The sequence below is a fragment of the Ambystoma mexicanum genome, chromosome 2p (genome assembly GCF_040938575.1).
Source record: "Ambystoma mexicanum isolate Mex_15411 chromosome 2p, UKY_AmexF1_1, whole genome shotgun sequence".
Classification (NCBI taxonomy): domain Eukaryota; kingdom Metazoa; phylum Chordata; class Amphibia; order Caudata; family Ambystomatidae; genus Ambystoma; species Ambystoma mexicanum.
This window is the reverse complement of record NC_090923.1, coordinates 275,387,554-275,414,244: the sequence shown is the minus strand read 5'-3', so window position 1 is coordinate 275,414,244 and position 26,691 is coordinate 275,387,554. Positions and strand designations below refer to the sequence as shown.

Here is a 26,691-nt window from a genome sequence, read left to right as displayed (position 1 = left end):
ACATTTTCCAACTTCCACCGTAGGCATGGACGTGCTGACCAGACTGAGCGGTGCGGGTAGGACAGTAGGAGAGGGGCCTGTGATGGGAAGTGGCAGGGAAGGCCCCCAGGGGACCACTAGGGCACAGAAGAGGCAGTTGAGGAGGGGCAGCTGAATGTGCCATTGCACAGAGACCACCTGAGAACAGCGCAGGTAACAGCTGGGACATTGACACGCCAAAAGGTTTTGTGATGATGTGAGAGGAGGTCACGACTCTCTCTCACATCACACAAATCTGGCACGTATGCCTTGCAATCCCAGCCAGCAGGGGATGCACAATCTCAAGGGTGATCTCCATGGCCCCAAAGGCGGGCCTGACCTGGGTGGAGGCATCCACGATGGTGGTCACGGCTACATCAAGTGGAGCAGGTACAGGAGGGTGGTCAGCTCCCACCATTATGGACTGCACATCCTCCTGTCCCTGGCCCAGAGGTGCAGCCTGAACAGCCTCCTGGATGTCACCCACCGACTGAGCGCTGGCCTTCATCTTTCTCCTCCACCACCACCTCCATCTCCCTGGATGACTCCAGAGAGCCTTCCTACCTGGATGGCCCCTCTGTCCCTGCACCATGGCCCACAGCCACTGAGAAGCCCCCTCCACAACAACCTCCTGGGACATACCCCCAGCAGCTTCACTGATGGAAATTGTGCTCCCCAGCCAACTCATCCTCGGAAGATTAAGATTCCAGTTGGGCTGGCCCGGGTCTGCGCTTTTGCAGATTTGTCCCTGCAATTGTGCTCCACAACAATGCCTCTGCACACTACATGAGCTGCAGTAACTGTTAGAACTATTTTAAAAAAGCATTGACATCCGTAACTGTCATGGATGCCTTTCATACACAACATTAACAAGTGCAAACATGCATCATGTCACAACAAGCAACTGACACACACACAATGAACACATACATGTATGTGCCCTGGCAAACAGCACTGAAAATGTGGCATGATTGTAGTGTGAAGGTTCAATCACAGACATGACCCATGCACATGTCCACAACGCACATTGTACAGTGCCCAACAACACATCCCCTACAACTGGCAAGGCCACCATTCCAATCATCAACCAACACAAGAACAATCTACAGCCATGTTCATGGAGACAGCACCAGGTCACCTGCCCACACAAACCCAGTTAACAATATCCACATGCCACAGCATGACCTGCAAGCAAGCAACATGTACCGCCAGCCATGTCAGGCTTCAAATTGCACATGTCAGTTGACCAACCATACTATTATTTCCTGTACACACATACACCCATCTCACAAATCGAGTGGAATGGCATGTCACAACCCAGTCCCGGAGGGGTCGATGCATGAACCCCACACACACAGGTATCAATGCACATGTCACTATCGTCAGATGCCACACACTGACTCGGGGATCATGCATGTCATTCAGATGCCCGCAAGATAGCATGTCCACTTTTGTCATGTCCAAGCACTTGCTCCATGCTCACACAATGCGAGTGCACAACAACAACAATCCATGAATGCACAATCATGCGAATGGTGCATACAATGTCTGACATCACAATGGCCTGCATCGGCATGAGTCACCAATCAGCTGTATCTCATAACACACACAAGCCACAAAAAGAATGTGGCATCTGCAAACATGCATGCCACACTTACGCCCTAGAGCATTGTCCCACATAGGTACTCACTAGCGGAATCCAGATGACTTTTCTAGGCAAAGAGACAGTGAGTAGAGGTCCAGATAGAGCCTATCATGTACCCACAGCTGTATCTGTCTGAACTGGTGGCAGCCAGCATGGTACACCTCCATGGTGGGTTCCGTGGAAAGCCTGGTATGGCTGCAGGTCTTGAGGTTGTCCCAATCTTTTCACACTGTCTCCTTGGTCTGGACTACCACCCCTCCACGTTGATGGCAGCTGTGATGTCATCCCTGATCCTTTGCCTTGCATTGGTGCCCAGCTGTGTAGTAGAGGGCATTATAGGCGCCAAGGACCCAATCCATCAGGATCCCAATCTTGCTGTCGTAGAAGGTGGCAGCCCTCTGACTCAGCGTGAGGGTGCTGCCCACCCCAGATTCTGTGGATGGGGCAGACATGGTAGGCCTTCCTGTGTCCAGGGTAGGTTTAGTGGAGCAACGGTGGTGTTGGTAAAGGTCGAAGTCCTGGAAAGTACAGAGGAGATGGTTGCAGGGCCAACAGAGGAGTCCAGGCAAAAGTGGGGCAGCTGGCAGGCACTCACTCTCGAGCAGGCAGCAGCACTATAGGACTGAATGAGGCCAAGCAGGGCCAGATGAGGCAAAATCAGAAGCATTTTAGACAGGTGGAACAGTGGTGTGTGTCTTGCATACACAGTAGCTGATAGCAGAGTAACTGTCTAAAATGCATAAGTTAGTCCTACGTGCAGTGACGTTGTGCAACTACGAGACATGCCTAAGCGGCTCGCAGCAATAACGCCATTAGATAAATCAAGCGACGCGCATCACTATTTGTGCACAGAAGTTATGATCCGGAGGAGTTGTGGAGTTGTATGTGTATTTTTCTATGGAAACCGTACCATCAGGTATCGCAAACCCAATTTTCTTTGGGGGTGTTTGCCTCTGTGCAAAAGCACATGTTTTTTTGTACTTTCTGAGGCATACAGTGTGCCACTGCATATCGCGTACCACTTTTTCACTTATCATAAGCTTCCCGGGTGCCACGTAGGCTATTTTTGTGTTATGGGGTGTCACTGCATATCGAGTATCAGGTTTTCACCCATCGGAAGCTTTCTGGGTACTGCTTATGCACTTTTTGTGCTTTTGTGTGCCACTGTGTGTCGCATACCACTTTTTCCCTTTTGGGTTACATTTAAGCCTTGCTGGACCACACATCTACATTGTACATCACATAGACTGTTCCCTGACTCACATTGGCTAGTACAATTACACCTGGCAAATGAGTGGAAAGGCCCCAAGAGGGAAAGGGGGCAGATGGGGTGGGGTGGGAGACATGGTGGGGAAACCCCTGCCACAGCCCCAAGTGGTTGGGGACGTGGTGGTGAAATACATGCCACTGCCCCAGGGGGTCATGGGGTTGGGGACGCTGTGTGGAGATATCTGCCTCAGGCCCAGGAGAACATGGCAGGCCCCAGTCCAGAGGTGGCCCGGCACCTGGATGAAAACCTGGTTCCAGCAAGACAGGAGCAACTCCAACACCCTGTGGCAGGAAGGGATGCCCCGCACAGCAGGAAGAGGTTCATCCCCAAGACATGGCACAGGACACTGGTCCTAAGAGGAAGAAGAACTTCACTGATGAGGAGCTACATTTTCTCATTGACTATTGTGGGATGTTTTTAGCCATGCATCCGAGCCCTACCTCAAAACTGTGCATTACTGGCATTGAAAACATCATAATGGCCAGAGCTCCACAGAAAATGCACAGGAAAATCCCATTTCGCCTATGTTGTGAGCTCAGAGAGGCAATGCTGGTTGCCAAAAGCAAACTGCTGGGAATTCATTTAACTGTTGGGAATTCATTTTTTCTTGAATGTCAAATATGGCAAAATCATGGGCACAGAATTACTTTACTTCAGAAACACACCAATGCCATGTCCTGAACATGGACAATATACTCCATGTAATATCACTTGCTGAAATGAATCAATCTAAAAAAAAATCCCAAGGATGGATGCAGTAACCACAAAATCCTGATGGTGGCGCTAGCGGTCTAAACTCTGACAGGGGAGCTGTCTTGCAAAACTGTCTAAGTGCAAAGAAAGGGGTCCCATGTCATTAAAAGTTCAAAGGGGTTGCCTGTCCTGAGAACTCTTGACACTTCAGAACTCAACACAAGAAGCCAGGAAATAACAGGGTTCTGTTAATTAAATGCAAAGTGGCTCCCTGGCCTCCTGATCTGAGCTTGCAGGACACCACACAAAGGACCCTTTCCTCTGAAAGGAATATGTTGATTTTTACTGTTTTACTGTCAACAAAGGCCTGCCTGCCAGAGGATGCATGTGACTGACCCACCCAAGTCTTGGAGGCGGACTCCAACACTCTGAACTGACTTGAAAGCAAAATATATATTTTACAAAAACACTGATAACTCTTTGTAATCAAATGACAGAAATGTATAACTTTGAGAGCCTTAATTTAAAAAATGTACCTTTAATTCAAGCCCAAACTCCAAATTGTGGGATATTCTGGGACAAAACCCTGCTGTTTATTAATATTACAGACTCCCTGTTTCAGCTAGACAAACGAAAATGCATTGGTATGTGGGTAGATATGTGAGGAACAGTTGTATAAAATTTAATGAAGATTTAATGTTGTTTAGCACATTAAAACGCGCAAAATATTGCCATTTCTGGATGCAAGCTCCTAGAAACGCCAGAGTCAGAACAGGGGCTAACATCAGTTAGGAACGCCCATTATTGTAGTTTTCAGTAATTTTTCTTAGTATTTTTTCTATGTCTATGGACTACAATCCACGTATTCCGCTTTTAAGGTGTTGACTTTTTTCGCCTCTACCCCAGGAGGGCCACTTAGTAAGCAATTTTGATTGTAGGCTATTCATCGAACAGTTTCCTGACATTGGTCACGGCTCGTGCCTAATGTCATGGAGCCGTGATCACATGCCGGGTTGCTCGGCAACGTGTCCAAACAAGGAAGGCACTCAGCCTTCAATCACGTGTCCTACAAAATCCAGGTTGCTCGGCAACGCGCCGATGCAACGAAGACAGTCTGCTTTCAGTAGGCACAGGGAGAACTCCTCCGCTTCGTTCTCCACATAGGGTAAGCTACCACCCGAGTTTACTATTAGTGATTAGGCACACCTAGAATAAGTCTTTTATAGAGTTTTTTCTCTTACCGTTTACAGCACCTGCTCTCCGCACTCGGTGGAAGCAGCTTGCACTCCGGAAAATAGTTTCCGCCATTACTCACCGAAATCAGGTAAAGACCCGATTACCTCCATTTTTAGTCACAAGATGTCTTGATCTACCTGCATATTGATTTGTTTTTCTTATTTATTTTTTTTGGATCTACCTTCTGTTCCGGCTCATTACGTGGCCCGGTATGTGTTGTTTTACTTTTTCAATTATGTGGATGATGACTGTTAATGTTGATATATTTGTGTTGTTCAAAATATGGAAATGTGTTTAATTTTGTAATAACTACGAAATGGTTGATATAATTGCATTTGAAAATCACCTTTTAGACTTGCCCTGATGAAGGATGTTATATTCCGAAATGCATTGGCACAATAGAAGTCTACGGATAGAATGATTAATGGCAATTTCTTCCTCATGAAGAATATTCTGGTGGCTATTTGCCACCTCTTTGTATAAAATAAATATTTTTCACTTGATGGAAAACCACCATTTGACTTTCATATTTCATTAAGAATTTGAACTAAAGGATTCACATTGAGCAGAACTACAACTACTATAGAACCCAATTTGGGACTCCAGAGAGCGGCTGTATGGTTGGGTCTTCACCTAATCTTTGCTCCTTGTGCTAACATCAGTAATGCCTCATGTGTGTATGTCATTTTAAACAAATGTGTACCTGTGCAAATATGTCTTTTGTTATCAAATATAGAATGTGTGCAATTTGACAGGGGAGTGTCCTCTCTGCAAGCCATAAAATGACATCACTCTGACACAACTTAGCTCCCCCAATCAGGGGAGAAATGAAAGCTGGACCAATGGCAAGTGGAGAGGGGTAGGGTCTAGTGATGCTGCATACACACCCACTCTCAAAACCCATAAAAGCAGACAGTCAGGACAGATAGGGACCTTCAAATCCATTTGCAGCTGGAAGCTCTGCCGGAAAATCCATACTTTACCTCCCTCAACCTTCAGAGAGCAGACATAGAGACTTCAAATCTATCAAATTTCCAGAACCAGAGAGAGAGTAGAGCTGACCTGTTAGCAGAACCAGAGAGAGCTGACCCAGATCACTGTGAAGTGCAGAGACCAGAATCCAGTTCAAAACCTGACCAGATCCGTGGCGAGGTCCATTTCATTCAAGAACATAGTGTGAGTACCTAGAAAACTGTGCAGAACCAATCTCTTAGTTAAAATAATATAATTCAATCCTATTTTAATCTAAGTAGAACTGTCTCTTAACCGTCACCTCTCATTTGTAAAGCTGTCACTTGTCATTTGCTAGTTGCAAGCTGCACTTGTCTTTTTGAACTTTAAAATTTCAAATCTGAAAAATGACCTTTATTTAATCGCTCATATCTCCGCAACCGTTTGTGCTAGAGACTTGCAGTAACTTTCCCCTGAAAGCTGAGGATCGTGGCATTCCTACCCCCTATAGTTTTGCCGTAATCCATTTGCCAGAAATTCGTTTAACCTGCTAATCATCCCTGAATCATTGCTAGAGTGAGCCTGAGCTAATATTAACTTGATTTCACTCACCCTGAACCTCCTAGAGGGAATTAAAAGCAATTTAGCATATTTTTCACTTAATTGCCAGCACATATAAAAGCATCTTGCCTGTGTTTTCAAAACTCCTATCTGTTTTCTTTAAGCGTGCTTGGGGGGGATTGAACTGAATTACATTGATTGCATTTCTGAGAACTGTGTGCTTTCCTCCCATTTCCTTGCATTGCATAAAGAAGGGGGGGGTAAATTGTCCAAGAAAGTGATTACATTGTCTTTTGCTGAAATCCTATCAAGTGATTTTTTTGTACTGCATTTCATTCAACATTGCATCCATTTGAACCCTATAAAGCATTCTCTACCACATTATACTTCTGTACCTATTTACCAGTGTGCTACCTTATCCATTTCATGTCAACTCCTTAGTGATTATAAAGAAGTGTGCTAGTGCCAGATTCTCCGTTGTTAATCTTTATCATATCAGATTAAGTGTGATATTCAATTATTAATTTATTATAAAGTGTGATATATATATATTGTTTAAATTATCAAATAAACCTTTTAACTTGCAAAACAGAACTACTTCTTGGCTCAGTGGGGTCAGGAGGATTCCAACAGAGGGGTGTTATATAGGGGTAGTCATCCAGAACGCATGAACTGGACATAAAGATATATCAATAAGGGTTTCCATTCAGTATCCCAGACTAGGCATTGACTTAGCTGTAGTGTTGAATTGAATCCTCTTACAAATTGGGGGCTCGGGCCGGACGTTTGGGTTAGAATACCACTTGTGCAGCTTAATACAGCGTGCCAGCTGACCAGATACACATATCCAGTCGGATCACCACGCTGCATTACGCTGTGAAGCATTCCTCAAAAGGGACACTCCAAGAAAAGTTCTGTTCTGCAAAAATAAAATACAAACTTCTGTAAGTCAGGACAGAGACCAATCTCTAGAATGACGACCTTGGTAGATATGAAAATAGCCAGAGAGCACTTCTTACATAAACTATTTGTGAGAGGTGAATGGGCTGAGCAGGGCCAGGATGCCTGGTTGCAGGCCATCACGCGACAGGTCACTGAAACAGGGTCTGAAACAGGGTCAGACTTATGGAGAGATCAGGGTCCATTACATGTGGCCCTGAGTGAACTATATATGGCTCCTAAGGCCAAAGATGAACACGACAAGATTGTTAGGATAGCGGCATATTTATATTTATATATGGGAGCCATACAGAATAAATGTGCTGAAGGCCATGATTTGGCAAAAAGGCAACAGATGGCGTTAGAGAAGGCCCAATCTGATCTGGACTCTTCTGAGCAAAGGCTGCACAGAAGCCAGGAGTCAGAAAATGAGACCAGACAGTACATCACTAAAATAAAGGAGGATATGGATGTGCTGCAAAAGGAAAAGTCAGAACAGGATACCAGATTTCTGGCCTTGCAGAAGGAACACCAAGAAGGTTTGGACTCCCTACTGCAAAGCCAGAAAAAGCTGGAGCAACAACTGGATTTTAACAGGGCATGTGTTGAGCAGGTAGTCACCCTGCAAGGCCACCTAGATAGGGAAAAGGCAGAAAGCAATAAACTGATTCTGAAAGACCTGGATACCCAGGCAGAGTTTGATGAAGAGCGCCGGAAAGCTGGTGCCCTTCAAAGGCAGAGGGATGACCTGGCGGCACAGATGCAGACTCTTAGTCAGGAAAGGGACACCTTAGGCCAGGAAGTCTGCCACTTAAAAAGAAAAATGGAAGAAAATCACCTGGCCCACCAGGGACTGGGTGACCTCCAAAAAGAACACCAGAACTTGCTAGAGCACACCAGGAGGGTGGTGGATGCTCTAGCAAGAAAGGAGCAGGCCAATAGGGACACAGCTCAGGAGGTAACCCTCCTGCAGCAAAGACTGGCCCAGTTCTGCAGGACCAACTAGGAAGCACGGAGGGAAAATGAGGCTCTCTGCCAGCACAATGAGAGGCTCCAGCAACAGGTAGCGATGCAGGAGAAACTGATAGAGTCGAGTAAGGCCTTAACAGAGAAACTGAAAGCACAAATGCAGGCTCTTGCATTGCAACAGGGAGCAGGGGCGGATAGAGATGAGGTCCGCTGGGAAAGAGAGATTCCTGACCATAACCGCAGGAGCCCTAACACCAGGGGCCTTCATCTCCCCCAGTCCCTGGACTCTACCACCCCCATGTCCCCTGGCGCACATGAGCACAGGGCCACAGGGATGGCAGATTACTATCCAGCTAAGAGTATGGGGCTCATAGGCCAGTACCACTCAGGAATGGAGGGGTGGGCATCCGGGTATGGGCACCCAAGTACAGTACAGTTCAATGGGGAACCCCAGGAGAGTAGGCCCATTAAGGGCATCCTGAAAACCTCTGCCCAGTTAGGTGAGTGGAGGGGGTACCCATCAAATCCTGGCAGCAAGGAGGAATCTGAAGACTCCTCTGAACTGCGCAGGACACAGGAGACCAGGTCCCCACTTTCTGCCAGCCATTCCCAGGCTCGCAGAATCCGGGAAAACCTGGAAGAACAGACGGGAACCTCTGGGAGTAGTGCCTCTGAGTCCGAGGACAAATGGACAAGGGTTACCCGAACCAAAAAGGCCATTAAGGCAAAAAGGGCCTTGCTTAAGGACCCCTTAAAGCAGATTAAGGCGATCAGGAGCGTCATCACGCCTTACCATAAGAACGCTAAGTATTCTGTTTGGGAGCACTTAGAGTTGTTTGAACAAATGATGGAGACTTTCCATTTGAAGGACAGCCAAAGCTGTATTCAATATGTAAAGTGGACCTTCTCCCCGGAATACTCCAGTTTCTTTGCGGGGCTGGAGGACCAAAATCATTCAAGATGGTCCACCTATAAGGCGGCCATCTTGAAACATTTTTCTGTTCACAGAAATCCTCAAGAGGCTCGCAAGGCAGCCTACAATTTGCAATGTGGGGAGGATCAGGCCCCACAAGAATTTGTGCAGGAGTTAAAGCGTGCTTTTGCACAGACCACAAGAAGGGTGCGCACGGATAGCAGGGAATTTATTAATACGTTTTTCCATGCCTTGCCCAAATATATCATGACCCAGCTCGTGAGGGATTTTCACGAGAAAAGATCTTTAGACTGGGTCATTGAACAGGCTACCCGGATCTATGAGGTGCAGAAACCGATAGCAAAAGTAATGCCCAGAAAAACCCCAAAGCCAACAGCACCCCTGCTGCTGCCAAGGTGGCAGAGGTAAAGGTCACCCCCGTTTTGGATTTGGAGATGGGGCGGCCTAAAAACCTACCTGCACCTAATAATGCTAGGCCCAGGAGGTCCTCGGGTCAGTCACAGACAGGGAGCCAAGGAGGCTGCCCCACAAATGGGGTCCCTCGCTCTCCTGATTATGTAAGTCCCCGTTACAAGGGAAATTGACCCATCCTGGGTTATGTGTGGACTCCTCCAGCCCAAGGGGGCGGATCCAGCCAAGCACCTAACCCAGGGAACTTCCCTCCAAACTTCCCACAGGAGGGCAGAAATTTACCAAACCCTGGGCAGAACTTTTTCCCCAGATATCCACCCGACTTTCAGCCCCAAAATCCTCCACCCTTCTTTCCCCAATTCCCTGAGCCCAGACAACCTAATCCGGGAGAGGGGAGGCCAAGGGTGGAGGGGTACCCAAATCTTCCCAACCCGGGGTATTACCAGAGGAGGGACAGCTACCCTTCCCGGGATCAGCCCAGGGGAGAAAACAGGGCCCCGTATCAGCCTGAGCGGGTTTCCCAGTTAGAGCGTCAGGTTCAAAACATGGTGCGGGATCTGGGTCACATAATGAGGGCTCAGCAGAACCCTCAGATGGGCGTGCCGGCGCAGAACGCCCCCAACTCTGGACCTGGTGCTCCAGAACAATGACGGGGGCAGCACCCCGATAACTCACCGGTTCCCAGGGAGGAGGCACAAAGGGAAGGGGGGTGTAAAGCCTTGGAGGAAGCTTCCTTCCTCACTTGTAAACAGCCCCTGGAAACCCAGGAACCGGAAACAAAATCTCTTGCCCCTGAAAGTCTGCCTCCTAAGGAGCAGAGGGGGGGTAGGAGAAACAAAAGACCCAAACAGACTCAGTTTGAGGAGGAGGTACAGATCTTCCAATTTGAGGGAGAGGGATCCTCAGAGGATCCTGGGAAAAGGATCTTCTCCTTCAGAGAGGGGGGAACTCCTCCCAAAGAAAAATGGGTCCCTAGGGATGCAAATCCAGACTGGGGAGATGTGGAGACTGAGCTACCGCCACCCACCATCTCATCCCAGAACCAACAGCAAGAAAATCCCCTGGTTCAAACCCATCCTGGTGACTGCCTCCAAAAAGGGGGGGGCGGCCCAGAACCGGAGCCAGGGGAACCCACAATGGCTCTGATCTCCAGTTGCCAAATTTTTCTTTCAGATTCCCAAGGCTCTCCACAGAATTCTGCCCAAATCTCTTCGCTAGCGATGTCCAAAACCAGAAAGTTAGCCCACCAGTTGTCCAAAAATGTACATTATCTGTGCCCCCTTGAGGAGAAGGAGGGAAGATATTATGCCCTGGTACAAGTACAGGGGCAGGGTACAATTTTGGCACTGGTGGACACTGGATCTCAAGCTACCCTTCTGTCCAGAAGGGCCTTTGACGAACTGAATGCAGGGAGGGGAGAGAATTACCAAATTCCTCTCACCTCTCTTCCTGGACAACTGCAGAACTTTGACGGGAAGGAAATTCCCGTCGAGGGGACGGCAGACTTGGACATTAAAATTGGGCGACACAAGTTGAAACACCCGGTCATAGTTGTGACCCCAGAGGGCACCCCTTGTTTACTAGGGAATGACCTCCTGAGAAGGTTGTCACCCCTAATAGATTGTGTAAACAAGGTCCTCTGGACCCAGACTAGCCGACCAATAAAATTAAAACAGAGTGTCAACCATGTTAGTTTAAACGGCACCTGCCACATGGTTGAACAAAAATCTGACCAAGTAGAATTTCACTTCCAGAACAGCCAGATTCCAGACGTGACAGTAATAGCAGTAGGACAACAGACTGGTGATGGAGGGTCCTCTCTATTTCTGAAAATCAACCTTCCTTCCAGTTTAAGGTGGTATTCCACACTGGAAGGAAACACCCTGAAATTCTTTACTAATCCACAATCAGAAACTACCACTTCTATAGTCCAGGAAGATGTGAAATCAGCTCAGAGCCTGGCTGATATTCAGCAAATTGGAGAGCAGTTGTTCATCCCTGTCCAGTTAAATGATGGGAAGGACTCTGTTCTCGTTCGAGTGTGTGTGAACAACGGTAAGAGCTTCATCAGCGAAGCCATGTTCCGCCAACTCCCAAAAGATCCAGCCATTCCCACCTTCAAACTGATAGACAAATGGGAAATGGACCTGGAAGCACCTAATTCCAAACATCTCCTGCCAAGCAGGTGTATGCTCAAAATCTCCATTGGCAACAAGAGCATTGTCCATAATTGTTGGGTCGTGCGAGACGTCCCTGCCGCCTTTTACTTAGGCAGTGACATTCTCAATCGCTTTGCCATTAGTTTGGACCTAATAAATTTCAAAGCTTGGTCCCGATTAGCGGATAATCCCATGGGCTTTGATGATCCAGAAAAAGCATTTAGGTCAGCTCAATTGCTACCTTATGCAGTTGAAATTCAGATTAAAGAGGAAGTCACCATCCCAGAAAGGACCCGACAATTCTCCCTGGAAGTGAAAGTTAAAAGAGGACAACATTTGAAAAACCCTGATGCTTACATACATCTAAATGCTTCTCTCCAACAGCAAGGGTTAGGGGTAAACCCAACACCATTAGTCAACATAGAACATGACACCATTCCAATAGAGGTGGATAACAGCGACTTAAAGAGTATTACTCTAGCCGCAGGCACCATTATTGGAATGGCGGTTGATGACCGACATTTCTCCATTGATCTTGGAAATGAACTGTTAGGGCCAATCCCCAAGGACTGCTTTGACAGTGACAGTGATGACAACACAACACCAGACAGGATTTTTACCCGGCATGGGGGGAACTTCCTGGTGTACACTTCCTGCCCCTATGGTAAGGAAGATGTGACTTGTGACTTCAGGAGGGATGAGGTGATTTTCCAGGTCCATGAGGGCTGCCTTTCCCACCTGAAGCCTCCGGTCCAAATCAGCACTCTGACCAGGGACTTCTCCACCCAGCTGGAGGAGGCCGCGGAGATAGCCAAACCAGAAGTCTTTCCAGGCTTCAGGCAGATGGTGGAAGAGAGAGTCAACCTAGCTGATGCCTGTGTGACTCTGGAACAAAAGCAAAAGTTGAAACAAGTTTTCTTGGATTTCCAAGATCTCTTTGCGGTAGACTCATATGACTGTGGTCGCACTGACATCCACACAACAACAATCCCCACGGACCCTGGCATGACTCCAGTGTTTGTGAAGCAATATCGCTTGCCTCTCGCATCAATGGAGTCCCTTACTGAAATAATTAAGAACCTTGAGTCCCGGGGAATAATCCGTCCAGTCCACAGCACCTTCAATAATCCGGTGCTGGGAATATTGAAGCCAAACGGCCAGTGGAGACTCTGCGCCGACCTTAGGGAGCTCAACAAACGGGTCCATACTTCCCGATGGCCTCTGCCCTACATTGACCAAGGGCTGGCCCAGATTCAGGGGTCACAGGTATTCACTGCAATAGACCTGACCAATGGATACTGGACCGTGCCTGTCAGTAGGGAGGACCAATACAAGCTGGCTTTTACCTTTGGGGGCCAGCAGTACACCTGGACCCGGACTCCCTTCGGATACCTCAACTCCGGCAATGAATTCAACATTTTTCTACACAAGGCCTTGCCCGACTTGGGTGCAAGGGGTAACCTGGCTTATGTAGATGATGTCCTCATTAAAAGTTCATCTGTGGAGGAACACATAGCGGAGATCCGTTATGTTCTGATGCAGTTGAGGGCCGCCGGAGCAAAACTTTCCTTTCAGAAAGCACAGTGGTGTAGAACCCGTGTTAATTTCTTGGGGCATGAGATTACTCCTCAGGGTCTCTGTCCCCAGGAAAAGAAAGTGGAAGCACTTCAGAAACTGAAAGACCCCACAACTCTGCGGGAACTAAGGAGCCTCCTAGGACTGACTAATTACAGCAGAAAGTTCATTGAGGGCTACGCAGAGATCACCAGACCCCTGATTCATCTCCTGAAGGGGGGGGTCAAGTGGGAATGGGGTCCAGAACAAGCCGAGGCAGTAAGACAACTCAAGAGAAGCCTCTCACAAGCGCCTTGCCTAGCTTACCCTGTCAGAAACAAGGAGTTCTTCCTGGAGACGGGGTTCTCTAATACGTGCTTGACGGCAGTATTATACCAAAAGCATGACAAGGTCAATAAAGTAATCTCCTATGCGAGCAAAACTTTATCCTCTGTGGAGGAAAAATTCAACGATTGTGAGAAGGCACTCCTGGCGACGGTGTGGGCATTGAAGAATTACCGCCCGTTTATCCAGGGGGAACACATCATAGTGGAGACTCCACACCAGCCTCTGCAATATCTCCAAAGTGACAGAATCCGGGCCGGAAATGTGAGTAATTCCCGAATTACTTCCTGGATTCTGTCAATGCAAGGCTTTCCTGTGGAGGTCAGATATGGCCAAAACAAGAAGAGTCCACTGACGCAAGGTCTGGCTGACTTGCATGATTGTGCCAGAGAAAACTGTCTCGAGGACGAAAGTCTAAAAATCAAGGACAACACGGAGGCATACCTTAATTCCCCACACAAAGTCTTTGAAGAGGACAAGTGTGAGGGAATGCCCACTGTCTATGTGGATGGATGCTCTTACCATGTTGACAACAACGGGGAGAAAGAACTGGTGGCTGGCGTAGGGAATGCATGGGTGAATGAGTCCCCAGAACCCTCCACTGGATACAAAATTGGTCCCCGAAGTAGTCAGGTGGCAGAATTGATGGCTGTGCATCAGGCCATCCTCACTGCTGTCCAGCATCAACTCCACGAACTGGTCATAATCACAGATTCGGATTATGTACGGAACGGGTTCGTGGAGCACCTGGTTAATTGGAAAACCAGAGGCATGTTATGTGCTAACAACAAACCCTTGAAACATGGGAAGTTGATCCAAAACATTGATGATCTGGTCACCTCGAATGAGATGACCATCTATTGGAAAAAGATTAAGGGTCATTCCAAAGTAGAGGGACCAGACAAAACTGGAAATGACTTAGCTGATCAGCTGGCCAAAACCGGGGCCATCCAAGGGGATCTAATTGAGATTGAGTCCCTGTTGGGGGAGATCCAGGTCACTGCTATCACTAGGTCCCAGACAAATGCTCACAACGACCTTTCAATTGCACAATGGAGTAAGGAGACCCCTGATGCTGATTTGATTACCGCTCAGAAGGGGGATCCAATTATTGGTAAATTTTACCAGCACCTTGAGGACCCTGAGAACTTTCCCCTGACGGATACCGATTACATTGGGAAAGAGGACCTGAGAGTGTTGATGAAATGTCCAAAAATGTTCCGAATCCAAGACGGTTTGCTGGTAAGGAAATCCAAAGCTGGCCACGATCAGTGGGTGGTTCCTACCTCATTCCGAAGCCTGATGTTAAGTCACGCCCATGATGCGGCCACAGCCGGTCATAGGGGGTTTCACACAACATTGGAAATCTTATGAGAGGTTGCATACTGGCCACATATGGGGCAGGACCTCGACCAATACTTGAAGGGTTGTCTTGTGTGTGCACAATTTCAGCCATCATCCCTCACGCACCGTGCGCCTCTCCAAAAGCGGGGGATGACACTGCCATGGTCAGATTTACAAATCGACTTTGTAGGCCCCGTGATTCGCTCGGCTAGGGGGAATAAGTACATGTTGACGGTGACATGCTTGTTTACCAAGTGGGTGGAATGTCTCCCAGCCCCAAATTGCAAGGCAGAAACTGCAGCTGCCTTGATGATTAACCACATCTTTTCCCGTTTTGGTCTACCTCAAAGGATTGAGTCAGACAGAGGTAGCCACTTCACCAGTGAAGTAATGACAAAGATGTGGGAGATACTGGGGGTCAAGAGAAAGCTGCATATTGCTTATAGACCAGCTTCTTCTGGGGCAGTAGAGAGATATAACCGAACCATTGTGAGCAGATTAAAGAAGTTTGTGGCAGATTCTGGGCCAAGTTGGGATATCCGATTACCTCTGGTCCTAATGGCCATCAGATCTACCCCTTCATCTGCAACCAAAATGTCACCATTTCAGTTGATGACTGGGCGCAAGATGGTGCTTCCGCAGCATTTGCTCTACAGGACCCAAGAGCAGACACTGATAAATGCCTCCACTACTCATGAGTATGTGGAGAATTTAAGGAAACACCTCCAACATGCTTTTGCTTATGCTCAGCAGAATCTAGAAAGATCAGCTGATAGCATGAAGACCCATTATGACCTGAAAACTTCCAGGAAGGAATATCAGGTGGGAGACCGGGTCTATCTATACAACTTCCAAAGGAACCAGGCCAAGCAGCGCAAATTTTTGCCTACATGGAAAGGACCCTTTGAGATCATCGACAAGATCTCCCCTGTTGCCTACAAGATCCGCATCCCCAAAGGCGGTTCGGCAGAGGGGGAAGACAAGTGGGTCCACATAAACCAGTTGAAATGTTGCCATCCCAGGCACACTCTGCAACAACTGGAGGAATCCTCTGGAATCCTAGCGGGTACTGTCTCCGACTAATTCAGTTCCAATCATAAAACATACCACATCTAGTCTCTAAAATATTGTGATTTGCATGAAACTGTCTTTTAGTTATACTGTTTTTTTTTTCAAAATAAGAATGTAATGTTTCGTGATGATGAAATGCATATGCTGCCCCACTATCTCAACAGTGGTGGAAAAACGTCTATGAGTAGGTATTGCCGCTCTTCCTTTGTCGTCCTAGGAGAAAGAAGACCTTGAGACTGGCCAAGGAGGATGACCCATGGACCGGGAACGAAGATCCAATGGGCCCGGGGTACCGCCCAATATTCCCATCAGGACCGACGAGGCGAACCCATCGATCAGTACCGGATGGAGGAAAAGATGCTGAACTGTGCCATCTACCGGAAGAAGATGAGAACTACATCCCAGATCTTGCGGGTCCCACCAGTGAAGGATCAGATGGCCACCGCAAGAAGGGGGGCTTGTGAGATGTTTTTAGCCATGCATCCGAGCCCTACCTCAAAACTGTGCATTACTGGCATTGAAAACATCATAATGGCCAGAGCTCCACAGAAAATGCACAGGAAAATCCCATTTTCCCTATGTTGTGAGCTCAGAGAGGCAATGCTGGTTGCCAAAAGCAAACCCATAACTGTTGGGAATTCATTTTTTCTTGAATGTCAAATATGGCAAAATCATGGGCACAGAATTACTGAATCCTGAACATGGACAATATACTCCATGTAATATCACTTGCTGAAATGAATCAATCTAAAAAAAAATCCCAAGGATGGATGCAGTAACCACAAAATCCTGATGGTGGCGCTAGCGGTCTAAACTCTGACAGGAGAGCTGTCTTGCAAAACTGTCTAAGTGCAAAGAAAGGGGTCCCATGTCATTAAAAGTTCAAAGGGGTTGCCTGTCCTGAGAACTCTTGACACTTCAGAACTCAACACAAGAAGCCAGGAAATAACAGGGTTCTGTTAATTAAATGCAAAGTGGCTCCCTGGCCTCCTGATCTGAGCTTGCAGGACACCACACAAAGGACCCTTTCCTCTGAAAGGAATATGTTGATTTTTACTGTTTTACTGTCAACAAAGGCCTGCCTGCCAGAGGATGCATGTGACTGACCCACCCAAGTCTTGGAGGCGGACTCCAACACTCTGAACTGACTTGAAAGCAAAATATATATTTTACAAAAACACTGATAACTCTTTGTAATCAAATGACAGAAATGTATAACTTTGAGAGCCTTAATTTAAAAAATGTACCTTTAATTCAAGCCCAAACTCCAAATTGTGGGATATTCTGGGACAAAACCCTGCTGTTTATTAATATTACAGACTCCCTGTTTCAGCTAGACAAACGAAAATGCATTGGTATGTGGGTAGATATGTGAGGAACAGTTGTATAAAATTTAATGAAGATCCAATGTTGTTTAGCACATTAAAACGCGCAAAATATTGCCATTTCTGGATGCAAGCTCCTAGAAACGCCAGAGTCAGAACAGGGGCTAACATCAGTAATGCCTCATGTGTGTATGTCATTTTAAACAAATGTGTACCTGTGCAAATATGTCTTTTGTTATCAAATATAGAATGTGTGCAATTTGACAGGGGAGTGTCCTCTCTGCAAGCCATAAAATGACATCACTCTGACACAACTTAGCTCCCCCAATCAGGGGAGAAATGAAAGCTGGACCAATGGCAAGTGGAGAGGGGTAGGGTCTAGTGATGCTGCATACACACCCACTCTCAAAACCCATAAAAGCAGACAGTCAGGACAGATAGGGACCTTCAAATCCATTTGCAGCTGGAAGATCTGCCGGAAAATCCATACTTTACCTCCCTCAACCTTCAGAGAGCAGACATAGAGACTTCAAATCTATCAAATTTCCAGAACCAGAGAGAGAGTAGAGCTGACCTGTTAGCAGAACCAGAGAGAGCTGACCCAGATCACTGTGAAGTGCAGAGACCAGAATCCAGTTCAAAACCTGACCAGATCCGTGGCGAGGTCCATTTCATTCAAGAATATAGTGTGAGTACCTAGAAAACTGTGCAGAACCAATCTCTTAGTTAAAATAATATAATTCAATCCTATTTTAATCTAAGTAGAACTGTCTCTTAACCGTCACCTGTCATTTGTAAAGCTGTCACTTGTCATTTGCTAGTTGCAAGCTGCACTTGTCTTTTTGAACTTTAAAATTTCAAATCTGAAAAACGACCTTTATTTAATCGCTCATATCTCCGCAACCGTTTGCGCTAGAGACTTGCAGTAACTTTCCCCTGAAAGCTGAGAATCGTGGCTTTCCTACAAACCTAGAACCGCATTCCTACCCCCTATAGTTTTGCCGTAATCGTGAAAAACGCACTCGCGAATTTTACCGCGATTTGCAAATTTCTCCACGTGTAAAAAAAGCTGCTGCTGCTTGCCTTCCATTTGCCAGAAATTCGTTTAACCTGCTAATCATCCCTGAATCATTGCTAGAGTGAGCCTGAGCTAATATTAACTTGATTTCACTCACCCTGAACCTCCTAGAGGGAATTAAAAGCAATTTAGCATATTTTTCACTTAATTGCCAGCACATATAAAAGCATCTTGCCTGTGTTTTCAAAACTCCTATCTGTTTTCTTTAAGCGTGCTTGGGGGGGATTGAACTGAATTACATTGATTGCATTTCTGAGAACTGTGTGCTTTCCTCCCATTTCCTTGCATTGCATAAAGAAGGGGGGGGGGGTAAATTGTCCAAGAAAGTGATTACATTGTCTTTTGCTGAAATCCTATCAAGTGATTTTTTTGTACTGCATTTCATTCAACATTGCATCCATTTGAACCCTATAAAGCATTCTCTACCACATTATACTTCTGTACCTATTTACCAGTGTGCTACCTTATCCATTTCATGTCAACTCCTTAGTGATTATAAAGAAGTGTGCTAGTGCCAGATTCTCCGTTGTTAATCTTTATCATATCAGATTAAGGGTGATATTCAATTATTAATTTATTATAAAGTGTGATATATATATATTGTTTAAATTATCAAATAAACCTTTTAACTTGCAAAACAGAACTACTTCTTGGCTCAGTGGGGTCAGGAGGATTCCAACAGAGGGGTGTTATATAGGGGTAGTCATCCAGAACGCATGAACTGGACATAAAGATATATCAATAAGGGTTTCCATTCAGTATCCCAGACTAGGCATTGACTTAGCTGTAGTGTTGAATTGAATCCTCTTACACTATGTGACCGATCACCATTTTAACATGTGCCTATATGCGGGGGCACACATACATTTGCACAGTGTATGGTGCATTGTGTCACGGACCAGATAAACTCCCTAGGGGTGAAGATGCAACCGCGGAACAGGTTATGAAGCGCCTGGAATGATCTCACCCGTCGCACCAAGCACAAGCTGAGTGTCATCCTGGCCTCTGCAACGGCAACTGGAGGGGTACAAGCAGAGGAGGAACAGCTGACACTGCATGAAGAGGCCACAAGCCAATTCATCCTCATTGACCAGATGCAATGCATGAGAGACCTGGAGAATTATGAGGACACATCAGGTGAGTGTCCGTCATTGCGCCTCCTGTGTTTTGCCAGTCATGCATCACCCACATCAATTGTGCATTGGCACATCTTGCTGCATTCATATGACAGCCCTGGGTAAAGCATGTCCTGTTCATACAGACTCATGTCAATTAGCCATCATACTGGGTGCAGCCAATGTGGCAGCCATTTGTGGAAAATGTCTGTGTGACAGGACACATCCCCCACAGGGTGCTCGCCGGCACGTGCCCCATGTCTACCTACCATGTGTACTGTTCGTTGCTACATTCTTGCTGCAGTTCACTCTGCACTACTAGACCGGTGCATGCAGGAAAAGTTTAACTTGCGCGCCATGTCATGCAGAGTTGCATGTTCCATTTGTCACCTGCTCCTATGGGTTTCCTTGTCACGATGCATATCTGAGCTGTCTGTCAGCACACATTGTCATGTTCCCAGTGTAGTTGCATGAGTGTCAACAGACCACATACACATTGAAACAATTGCAGTGACACAGAGAGCCTACTCATTGTGATGCATGCCCTGTCCCACACTCTGGGCCCACTCCATGTGGCCACTCCCCTCACCCTCTTGTGGATCGGTGGAACTTGTTTACATTGCCCAATCTACTCTCCATCTCTCTGCACTTGACTAGAAGGCACACTTTTGGGTGTACCTACTCATGGGCTTCTTCCCTTTCCACAACTTTATGCAGGTCCTCGTCGTCTCCAGTTCCCTGCCCCAGACCTGATTATTGTGTCATCTGTTGACCATGGTGTTGTCTGTGGATATGGATGCCTGGCTGTTCCCATGTGATGTCATTGAAAATGCAAATGTCACATATGCATTACTTTTCCCCTGGTATGTGTGGCGACTTGATAGTTAAATGTCCTCTCATTGTGCATTTACACCACTGTTGAATGTTAATGTGCCCAGTTCTGGCATGGAGGAAATGATGGGGTGGAGGGGAAGCTCTGGATCCTGGCGGGTTAGGTCCTTGGCACCTATGATGCCCTCTACTGCACAGCTGGGCACCAATGCAAGGAAAAGGATCTGGGATGACATCACAGCTGCCATCAACGCGGAGGGGGTGGCAGTCCAGCCCAAGGAGACAGTGTGAAAATATTGGGACAACCTCAAGACCCGCAGCCATACCATGGTGCTGGCAGGCTTTCCACAGAACCCACCATGGAGGTGTACCATGCTGGATGCCACCAGTTCAGACAGATACAGCTGCAGGTACTTGAGAGGTTTTATCTGGACCTCTACTCCCTGTCTCTTTGCCTGGAAAAGCCACCTGGATTCCGCTAGTAAGTACCTATGTGGGACAATGCTCTAGGGCGTAAGTGTGGCATGCATGTTTGCAGATGCCATATCCTTTTTGTGGCTTGTGTGTGTTGTGAGATACAGCTGATTGGTGACTCATGCCGATGCAGGCCATTGTGATGTCAGACATTGTATGCACCATTTGCATGATTGTGCATTCATGGATTCTTGTTGTTGTGCACGTGCATTGTGTGAGCTTGGAGCAAGTGCTTGGACATGACAAATGTGGACATGCTATGTTGTGGACATCTGAGTGACATGCATGATGCCCTAGTCAGTGTGTGGCATCTGATGATAGTGATACATGTGCTTTGATATCTGTGTGTTTGGGGTTCATGCATTGACGCATACGGGACTGGGGCGTGACATGCCATTCCACTCGATTTGTGAGACGGGTGTATGTGTGTACAGGAAATAATAGTATGTTTGGCCAACTGACATGTGCAATTTGATGCCTGACATGGCTGGCGGTACATGTTGCTTGCTTGCAGGTCATGCTGTGGCATGTGGACATTGGTGACTGGGTTTGTGTGGGCAGGTGACCTGGTGCTGTCTCCATGAACATGGCTGTTGATTGTTCTTGTGTTGGTTGATGATTGGAATGGTGGCCTTGCCAGTTGTAGGGGATATGTTGTTGGGCACTGTACAATGTGCGTTGTGGACATGTGCATGGGTCATGTCTGTGATTGAACCTTCATACTACAATCACGCTACATTTTCAATACTGTTTGGCAGGGCACATACATGTATGTGTTCATTGTGTGTGTCAGTTGCTTGTTGTGACATGATGCATGTTTGCACTTGTTCATGTTGTTTATGAAAGGCATCCATGATGGTTACTGATGTCAGTGTTTTTTTTAAAATAGTTCTACAGTTACTGCAGCTCATGTAGTTTGCAGAGGCATTGTTGTGGAGCACAATTGCAGGGACAAAGCCACCAGGAAATAGCGCAGACCCGGGCCAGCCCGACTGGAATCTAAATCTTCTGAGGGTGAGTTGGCTGGGGAGCACAATTTCCATCAGTGAAGCTGCTGGGGGTATGTCCCAGGAGGTTGTTGTGGAGGGGGCTTCTCAGTGGCTGTGGGCCATGGTGCAGGGACAGAGGGGCCATCCAGGTAGGAAGGCTCTCTGGAGTCATCCAGGGAGATGGAGGTGGTGGTGGAGGAGAAAGATGAAGGCCAGCGCTCAGAGTTGGGTGGGGGACATCCAGGAGGCTGTTCAGGCTGCACCTCTGGGCCAGGTACAGGAGGATGTGCAGTCCACAATGGTGGGAGCTGACCACCCTCCTGTACCTGCTCCACTTGATGTAGCCGTGACCACCATCGTGGATGCCTCCACCCAGGTCAGGCCCGCCTTTGGGGCCAAGGAGATCAACCTTGAGCTTGAGCATGCCCTGCTGGCTGGGATTGCAAGGCATATGTGCCAGATTGGTGATGATGTGAGAGAGATTTGTGACCATCTCTCACATCACAAAACCTTTGGAGTGTCAGTGTCCCAGCTGTTACCTGCGCTTTTCTCAGGTGGTCTTTGTGCGCTGGCACATTCAACTGCCCCTCCTCAACTGCCTCCTCTGTGCCCTAGTTGTCCTCTGGGGGCCATTCCTGCCACTTCCCATCACAGCCCCCTCTCCTACTGTCTTATCCACACCGCTCAGTCTAGTGGTCAGTACGTCCATGCCTATGGTGGAATTTGGAAAATGTACAGCAGAGGTGGCCGCTCTGCCTGCCCAAGCACATGCACAGGAAGAGGAATCAGTTGGGCAACTGGGACATCATGACAATGCTGGTACTATAACTTCCATTTTGCAACATCTAGATGGAGGCGGTGCATGAGCAGGGTATGCTTGGCCAGGCAGCAGCACCATAGGACTGTCCAGGGGCAAGCAACACAGGGTACAACATCGGGGTTGCAAGCAAACCAGCAACGCTTGCACAACTGGCAGGAGGAGCGCCGCCAGTTCGGGCATATGGTGTGCCCCTGTATGGATTTGCGAATGCAGCCGATGGTGGAGAGGCAATGGGCTGCAGTGGCACGGGTTGCCAGGGCGAGGACAGCAGTGGTGGAAAGGAGGACACTGAGGCGGATTGAGATTCTGGAGGAGATTTGCAGGGATGCGGGGGAGGATGAGCGCAGGATGAGTGATATGGATAAAATGGATGGAATAGATAGAGCGGACAAAGAAGGAGGAATGGACGGAGAGGACGGAATGAATAAGGCAGAATGAAATGAGTGGAATTCGCAGGAATTTGCCCCTCACATTGTATCACTGTGCACCCTGCCCCCCTGTTCCCATGCTGTTGCTATATAGCTGTATTCCCCCCCCAATATATGCTACATATCTGTATCCCCCGATATAGCCATATCGCCTCCTATACCTGTCTGTCTGTCGCTATGTTCCCACCATCCTGTTCACATGCCTGGTCTCGGGCGCTCTTAAGACCACATGACATGACATGACTACTGTTACTCTCTACCAGGGCTGGACTGGCCTATCGGCCAATCGGCCCGTGGCCGATGGCTTTTGTCCACCAGGGGGCCGGTTTTATAACAAGCCTCCCTGGGCCGTTTATTTTGGTGTGCAATCCTGGTTTTTATTGGTTTTGTAACTTACGTTACTTTAAGTAACGTAAATTACTTTTGCTGCCGGGCCCGAGCCAGCTCGCACTAGCAGCGGATTGGGATTGATTGGCTGCAGACCTGCAGCATTCATCAAAGCAAGGTAATACGCACGTTGGTTACCTTGCTGTGATGAATTATAAAGGAGGGGCTGTGCTCGCTGGCCTGTCTCAGTGGCCTGGCAAAGGAATCTGCCGCCGCCGCCGGCCTGGCTGGCGCCCGTCAGGCGGCTCTAGGCTGTGAATTCTAACACTGCAGCCGGCACCCTGGGCTACTAGTATGGGCTGGGCCGGACCTCGCACACTGCACAGACACTGTGCTGCAAGTTGCTTTCAACTTTGCAGGTGCACCGCGCCAACAACAAATTGTTGTTGCACACACTTGCAAAGTTGAAATCAACTTTGCTGTCTCAATGCCCTGGGGGGTGGAGCCGTAAATTGCCAGGCAGCACGCAGCGACAGTTAAATTCAGGGAAGAGGAGAACTGAGGGGAGAGAGAGCTGGTTCAGCGACACCTCTCCAGTCAGTGGGGGCGGGGTCAGGTGATGCCTGGGCATTTTAATTTGGGCGCACACACGGTCCCGGAGGCAGTACATCACCGTCACTTGACTTTGTTGGACTTCGCTTTCAGCGTGGCTCAGCAGGTGCCTGGCGCCAGCGGTTCCAGTGCCTGCCTGCAGACTGTGCCACTGCCGGGCCGGCCCGTGGGGCAGCTGGTGTGGACTCCTGTGCCAGTGGCCCACTGCTGACCCTGGCCCAAACGCACACACCGCTATACGGCCTGCCGAGACCACCACCAGGCACATTGTAAACTCGCTTACTTCTCCACGGTGAGCAGTCGCCATGCGAAAACGGCATATGGCAGGGACCTTTGATGTCTGGGAAGCAATACTGGATTGATGACTTTACCCAGCCCTGGACACAGAAGAGGCGGGAGGGCATGCCCAAGGTCACATGGAGGGGCAGTCTTTTGCATTCCCGGATTGCCCTTGGTGGCCAAAGAAGGAGAAGTCTCTCCCCCGGCCCGTGGCTTCAGATTGTAGCTTCGTGGGTAGCCTCTATGCCTCTCCTTTCTATTCTCGCCTCAACCTCCTACTCTGGAATTCCAGGAATGTCACATATCCTCGGACACACGCACCAGGATTGCAGTTGTTTTAGGATTTAAACCTAAAACTTAAACCAGGGATGCTCATCCCATCTGTAATCCCATCCAGCAAGGGCTACCCGTTTGGTGAGTGAGTCAAGCAAGATATGTTTGTGTGTGTGTGGGTGGAGGGGGGGCGTACGCCACTTAATATTACCCTTTATATTAGTAACACCCACCTCAACCATTGATGGTTTAAACAAAACCAGTTATTCTGGTGGGACTTCGCATAGCTCTGAACTTTGCAAAGCTTCAGTGCTTGAAGCACACACTGCATGAGCAGTGTGTGCTTCAAGCACTGAACACTTGACAGGCATGTTAGCGCGACATGTATTGGTGTGCCAGACTGCCAGACTGTGTGACAGTTTGCTCCACAGCAGCATAGCATCAGGGTGTTTCTCCCCCCCCCCACCATGCTTGACCAGGTGCTAGTGCAGAACTCTTGTAAAGCTTGGCAGTGTGCATCAGAGCGCTGGTGCACAAATAGCATTTTCGTTGCTTTCTCCCTATTGTTAGTTAAGGTTTGCTCAGCACACAGCAATTCATGACAAATGGGTTGCGAGGGCAAGGTCCTCTTCAGTAATCCCCCAAAAACATCTGCATATTAATGACGTGATACTGTTATGTTTATGTGTGTGCATTTCAAGTCCCTCGTTACTTATAAAATGGTCTGCTTATTTTTTTTAATTTATTTTTTACATCCGGCACATTTTCTTTGCATAAAGCACAGTAATAAACTGCATCTATGTTTCCAACAGTGATAAACTTACAACTATACATGTTGCCGTAGTCCATTCAGCCGTGCCTACTTGACCTGTTTTCAGCACCATATTTGTAATGGCGAAACAAAACCAGTGCATGCCATAATTACACAAATTTCTCTGTAAATGCTACCGGCAAAGGCGTTCGATGTCATGGGTGAGCAGTCGATCCAGTCCACTTTATTATAGTACCATTAGCGCTACAGATACAACTGAATAAGTTATGGTCCAATCTCCCTGCAACACCTCTTGAAACTTATTTCTTGCCACTAATAAATGGCTTGTGAGTTCAACTAACCACATACTTACGTTAGGTAGGTCGGCAGCTATATATTTCATCAGAGCAAGTAACCTCACAACTGAGATAGTTTTCATTATGCCCATTATTTTGGATCCACTTTGTTTGTCATGTTCCTTCATGTATCAGGCCAAGCATTGGTTCTCTTTACTGACAAATTTCAAATTAGAAACTTGTTCAATAATACAAAGCCATGCCATGCACCCTCTACGTCACTGATACCTGGGCTACCCACCTGCAAGACATCAAAATTACATGCCAAGAACGTGCCTTTGCTTCTAGACTACTAGACACACTATGACAACACAGGGTCTAGGGTCGGACTGGGCTGGCTAGGCATACAATTCGCTCAGGCACCAACGAAAAAGTGGACCAGTTGCAAATAGCTATTCATTCCTTTTGTGACAGACTGTTTAACTAGTACCCAAGGGGGGATTTTATGATGAAACTTAATGCAAATTGCGCAATTTAAAGAATATTGATTCAACAACAATGGTCAAAACTACTAGCCGTATCTGAACAGCCACATGTGGAAGTGTTTGATATGTGCAATAATTGTAGCACTCTTTTACACCGTTTGAACAGCTACTACGACACATTCTGGCACAACAAATAGCTGGCGACAACAAGGGACATTCTGGTGACAAACTAAGCTAAGTGTTGCACTACCTCATGTGTGTTTATTATGTTGCTCTGCCTTTGTATACTGCTATAGTGATATTGTATGTGTGTGTAGAGTCAGAAGCAGGGACGTGGGTTTCGATGAGTGTAACGGCTCGCTGCAAGCGTGCACAGTACTCAAAACCTTACCCTAACATCCCCAACCTATCAATAACCTCTCCCTAAAACTCATTCTGGTTTCCCCACTTCCCCCTTGCTAGCCAACCATCGTCACCCTAACCCTCCTTCGCTGCTGGGTTGCGGAGC

The 26,691-nt window shown here is 47.5% G+C and overlaps 1 protein-coding gene across 1 annotated transcript in view; it reads left to right on the top strand.

The window, feature by feature from the left end:
• The window catches only part of LOC138566371 (inter-alpha-trypsin inhibitor heavy chain H3-like), a 669,737-nt gene that overhangs the window by 254,512 nt on the left and 388,534 nt on the right, over positions 1 to 26,691 (top strand). The window lies entirely within an intron of this gene.